Source organism: Canis lupus, chromosome 11, assembly GCF_048164855.1.
Source record: "Canis lupus baileyi chromosome 11, mCanLup2.hap1, whole genome shotgun sequence".
Lineage (NCBI taxonomy): Eukaryota > Metazoa > Chordata > Mammalia > Carnivora > Canidae > Canis > Canis lupus.
In genome coordinates, this window is record NC_132848.1 from 68752898 (window position 1) to 68758629 (window position 5732).

Consider the following 5732-nt stretch of genomic DNA (forward strand, 5'->3'; position numbering starts at 1 on the left):
GCAAAAAGGACTGGAAAAATGAACTGTATTATTGCAATTTTTTTTTTTTTTGTAAAAGTAGCAGTTTGGTATGAGTTGGCATGCATACAAGATTTACTAAGTGGGATAAGCTAATTATACTTTTTGTTGTGGATAAACAAATGCTTGTTGATAGCCTTTTTCTATCAAGAAACCAAGGAGCTAATTATTAATAACAATCATTGCACACTGAGTCTTAGCGTTTCTGACGAAAACAGTTTGGATTGTATAATAACGCCAAGCCCAGTTGTAGTAACGTTTGAGTGCAGTAATGAAATCTGAATCTAAAATAAAAACAAGATTATTTTTGTCATGCTGACTCCACTGCTTGAAAAATTTGTTTACTGCCCCCCCAAATTTTTAATGATTAATGCAGTAAATAGGAAAATTAATTTTAGCTCCCTAAGACATATTTGTACTTGAACATTTTAACCACAAAGTAAATTATTTGATAATAGTCACTGATTTCTTTAAGCTGACTTAATGAACTCCTAATATCAGCAAATTTAAGGCCTGAGGGTACTAAACTAACTGTAGACTCAGATTGCATCCAACAGAATTACTCACCTAATATCAGTGAAATTATTCTTGCACGTAATGGCAAACCTAAGTACAGAGGTAAGTCTTTTACTGAGAACGTTACCTAGGATGAGCAGTAGATGTTTATTAGGGAATTAACTCTGTGAATTGAAGAGACCAGACTTCAAAATCTAATTTTTATAAATATGCTCTATGTTCTCATTGGATAAAACTGGTTATTAACCAATTTTCCAGAACAGCTGTACAGAATTTCTGCATGGCAGCCAGCTAAATGGTACAAAATAACATGTTTAAGCTGGACTAGCTTATAATTTTATTTAAATAAAATTGCTGCTATAAAACGTGCTTCCCAAAGCTAAAGGGAAATATACAAATATTTTAATTAAGGCAAATCCTCGGTTTAAAAAAAAAAAAATTCATCCTTTTAGGAGTGATTGCTTTGTAAACAAAGGATGGGTCAGAGGAGAGCGCCTTCAACTCCAGTCTGACTTTTCCGGCCCATGTCACCCTATAAACCCGCCCTGAACAATTCTATTTTCTATTTGAAAAGAGAAACCAGCTGTGGGTTGGGTTTACTAGGTGACGTGTGATTGACTGACTCACCTGCTGGAGCGCGGCGCGCATTCTCACCTTTTGTTTATTGGGCCTTGTCCCTAAACACGTGGGTGCGCGGCCCGGGACGGAGCTGGACCCTCGGCCGCCCCCGCCCCGCCCCCACCCCCACCCCCACCCCCACCCCCACCCCCACCCCCTAGGCCGGATTGTTTAAATTTCTCCTGCGGACCCGCTGGCAGTTCCTCGGCGACGTAAATAGTCCGTCTTAAGTGAGATAATTCTCTCTTGGGGGGGCTGGTTGCTAGCAGTGAACCACCATTTATTTACTTTAAAAATTCATAATAAACTTTATAAACTAACCCGTCCCTTTGCCCCTCCTCCCCAGTCCAGGCCTGGGTGAGTAGGGTATTTTCAGCCTTTATTCTTGACGGATGCTCCGGCCCGGGTGGGGGAGGGAAAGAAAGGGGAGGAGAGAGCAGGAGGAGGAGGAGGAGGAGGAGGAGGAGGAGGAGAGAGATATGGGAAGCGGCGGGGGCTGGGGGGCTGGGGGCGGAGAGGCGGGCGCCGGGGGAGACCTAGGGCGCCAGTGAGGGAGAATCGGGGAATATGGAGACTATGAAGATTCGAGATCCTTAGTGTCCAATGAACTAGAAAAAAAAAAAAAAAAAAAAAGTAGGATGCCCTGCGTCCTTCCCCTGCGTTCCCCGCTCCGCGTGGCGGCCTGGTGAGGGCCTGACTATGCTCCCGGCCTTTCTCCCCCGGCCTGGGCGTCCCCGCTCCCTTCTTAGCTTTTCCTCCTGCAAATTTCGGAGCCAGCTCCGACGTTATTGAGGACACTTACGGAAAGAAAGAAAGAACAGAGGTGCTGAGGGTGTTGCTGATGTTTCTTAAAAGGCAAAAACAAAACGCCCTCCTCTAAACAAGGGCACGCAATTGTACCTGCTTTTTAAAAAAAATTATTATTTTATGGGGGGGGGGGGGAAGCCCGCTGGTTGAGTGAGACTTTTTTTTTTTAAGGCAGGATTTAAATATTTTTTTAAAAAATCAAAAATATTTTACCCTATCATATTTAATCAGCTGTAATTATAACACATTCGAAATGAATAATATGTCTTGACAGTATTTTTATTGTTATTGTTCATTGCATGATGTTCGACTGCTTTAGAAGCACAGGAAAGAGAAGTAAACGCGCTACAAATGGGGAATTACCCTCGTTTAGCATTAAAATTCATTTAGATAAAATTGCCACAAACATTTAAATGGGAAGATTAGTTCCCCCTCACGCCTTATTGCACTCGCTCAATGGTTCCGTTAAGAACATTTTACACGTTGGAAATTCCGTCTTCTCAGACGGCTTGCTGTTTCCTAGTTACCCACATTCAAAGCAAAGGCAGCAGCAAAGGCAGCCGCAGCAGCAGCAGCAGGAAAAAAAAAAAAAAAGTTTTGGCAACTGGTCTGCAATTCATCCGCCGCTGGCCCCAGCCTCCCCCCTCCCCGGCAGCCCGCCCCCCACCCATCACCTTTCCCCACCCCACCTCTTCTCTCCCCATTAAGCAATTTGCTGAGCCCTGTCCTCCAGAAAACAAGTTGCTTGGTTGCACAGTATTTGAATATAATGTTAAAATACAAAGAAGCCAGTTCGTCCCTCTCGGGGTCTCCCCTCTGGGGCTGCGGCTGGGGGTGGAGGGCTGGGGTGGGGTGGGGTGGGGAGGGGAGGGGGGGAGGGCGCTGACTTTCCTCCATCCCCTGCTCGGAGGCCACAAGGCACTTTTTTTTTTTTTTTTTTTTTGGCTTTCTTTTCTGCCAGGACATTTCCAGGAAATCCACCACTGTTTTCTGCCCGCATTAGAAACGCGTGAAAGAATTAGTTTGGAAAAGTCGGTGCAACGTCTAGCTTCTCCCTCGCCTTCTCCCCGGCGCTCTCCCTTCTTCCCCCTCCGCCCCCGCCCTCCCGCCCCCTCCTCCCCGCGCAGGGCCGCAGGAGCCCGGGAACGTCGGCTTCGACTGCCATCTTTTGGGGATTTGGAAAAACGACTCGGTAGGAAACGGAGGGAGGCGGAGGCGGAGGCGCGGGGGGTGGGGGGAAACCCCCTTATTATCCTGTGTCGGAACTGGCTCCCTTAATCTCATGCTTAAATATTTGATGTGGAAAAATTACCCATAAAATTAGTTACTAACAATTTCAAATTGAAATCACTTATCGAATTATAAACGCATTAAAGCTGTATGGATGGTATTAGGGTTTCCTCGGGAGGCAGCGGGTGTCTTCCCACCGGGCGCCCGGCCGCCGAGTTCCGCCCCGGGGAGGGCGGCGGGAGGCGCGCGCGGCGCTCGGGCGCGGGGTCCGGGCCGCGGGGACCGAGCGCGCGCCAGGCCCGGGCCGAGCCCCCCCTCCCCGCCCCTCCGGCCCCGCCGCCCCCGGAAACCTCCTAGGCGGGTCCGACGCTCCCGAGAAGGGAGAGCTCGCGCGCCCCGGGCCGGCGGGGCACCGACCCCCGCGGGCCGCCCCGTGCGCCCCCCTCCCCGGGCGCGGGGACCCCGGCCCGGACCCTGTGCCCCTGACCACGGCTCTCCCATTGGAGCGCGGGCCCCTGGGGGCGCCCCCACCCCCTCCCCGGGAGCGCGCTGTCTCCTCCCCGGCGCGACAGCAAAGTCAAGTGTCCTGGGGCCGCCGGGGCTCCGCGGGCGCGGTCGTGGGCAACCCGGGCCCCCTTCGTGCGGGACCCGGGGCTGCCCGCTGCCATCGCTCCCGGAGCGCCCCCGGGGCGCGGAGGGCGCGGGGACCCGGGCACGGGCTGCTGGGGACGCCCTGGAGCCCTTGTGGATGCCGGCAGGCCCTCCCTCGGCCCGCGGGAACGCGGTGAACACCTGGGTCGGCTCAAGCCCGCGGGTGGGCGCCGGGACGCGGGGGAGGGCCGTGGCACCGCGTGGCACCGCGTGGCCCGCACCCGCGCGCTCCCCTGCCCCCTCCCGCGCCCCCCCTGCGCGCCCGACTGTCAGGCGGTCCGCAGCTCTCGGGGTGGCCAGGTGCGCTGTGCACGGGGCTGGGGAGCCCCTCCCAGGTGAGGGAGACGCCGGAAGGCGGAGGGGGTGCAAGGGGGGTGCAGGGGGGGTGCAGGGGGGGCGGGGGGATCCCTTTCTGGCCGGATCCGCCCGCCAGCGTGTCCGTAACATTCTCTCCCAAGGCGGAGCTGAAAAAGGAAAAACAAACAACACATTGAGCAATCAGTTCGCCACCGTTTGAATCTGGAAGAGTTTTGGCCCTAAAAACGGGCGCCCCGGGGGTCCCTGGCGGGGCGGGGGGGCTGGAGGACACTTGGGGCGGCGCCCCAGGGTCGCGCCTCCGCCCGCAGCCCCGGCGGGAGAGCGGGGCGCTGAAGCCCTGGAGACGGGGGTGCGCGCGCCGCCCGCCCGCCTTGGATGGGGCCCCGGGAGCCCCGACCCGGCCCGCCCGCGGGCGCGCTCACCTCTCCCCGTGAGGCGGTACGTGCACCACCCGAGCGACCATCTCCATCTCCAGGCGGAAAACGAGTCCCGGGACCGGGACGATTCGGGCAGCGGCGAATCGAGTCACCTGCTCGGCGGCCGCGCAGCCGGCTCTGCGCGCGGGGGCCCGGGGGGAGGCGCGCGGCGCTGGGGTCCCCCGCTCGGCGCCCCGCCTGCCCCGCGGGTCAGGAGCCCCGCGCCTGCTTCCCGCGGCCCCGAGGCTGGGCTCGCCCCGCTCGCCTCCCCCACGTCCTGCGCGCCCCGGGCACCCCCACCCCCCTACTCACACCTCTGCGCTCCCAGCCCCCTCCCTCCTCCCAAAGCGGCTCGCTCCCCTTCTCCACCGAGGGGCCCCGGGCTCTCACCCCCCACGCACCCCTACGCCCCGCGGCCTCAGGTCTTGCAACTCCAGCCTGGGTAACCTTTCGCCTTCTCGCGCTCGCCTGCTTCACCCAGAGACCTGCACACGGGTGGGTGGGGGCGCTCGGCGAGGCCCCCCCGGAAGCGCCCTGCTGGAGGGGGGGCCCCCTGGGGCCTCAAACAACCAGATGCCTCCGTCTGGGGGGAGAGCCCTGCGCCCCTGGGCGGTGCCACCTCCGGGAGACCCAGCAAAGCTGCAAGCGCCCCTGCAGACGCCCCCCCTGCCCCCCAACTCTGGCTCCGAGCGGCGTCTGGCACCGCGGGGAGATGCAGGCGGGCCACGCGCCGCGTCCCCGCTGGCCGACCCACGAGGCGCCAGCTCGTCCTGGAGACTCAGTTTCCCCCGGACGGTCGTGGAAGCGGGGGAAACACAAGGCCAGGGCTGTGCGGACCCACGTACCCCACCCGACCGCGTTCTCCAGAGGTGCCTTTTCAGGTGGTCCCTAAACTGTGAAGGGCCCGCTTTGTGTGTTATCTACTGGGGGTGGGGATGGGGGAGAAGGAGACTCCCACCGCCCGCTCCCGTCTTTAATGTCTGAAATAACGAAATGCCTGTGTGGCAGCTGCTGCTTGAGCCAAAACTAACTCTTTGGAAGACGGAAAAGAGTGAAAGGCAAAGAAAGACTGTTCATTTTTTTTCCTTTGGTGCCGTTTGGGATGTCATCTGTTTCCTTGGCGACTGTGTTCAGCCCCCGGAGCCCCTGGGCTCCTGG

At 57.3% G+C, this 5732-nt stretch overlaps 1 protein-coding gene across 2 annotated transcripts in view; it reads left to right on the forward strand.

Annotated features, from left to right (window-relative positions):
• MEIS1 (Meis homeobox 1) overlaps positions 1–331 on the forward strand; it is a 136011-nt gene extending 135680 nt beyond the window's left edge. For both annotated transcript variants that reach the window (XM_072768636.1, XM_072768635.1), the window contains one exon: positions 1–331. This exon is cut by the window's left edge and continues 1220 nt beyond it. The gene's annotated coding sequence lies outside the window, so the exon portion shown is untranslated.
• Positions 332–5732: the final 5401 nt, after the last annotated feature.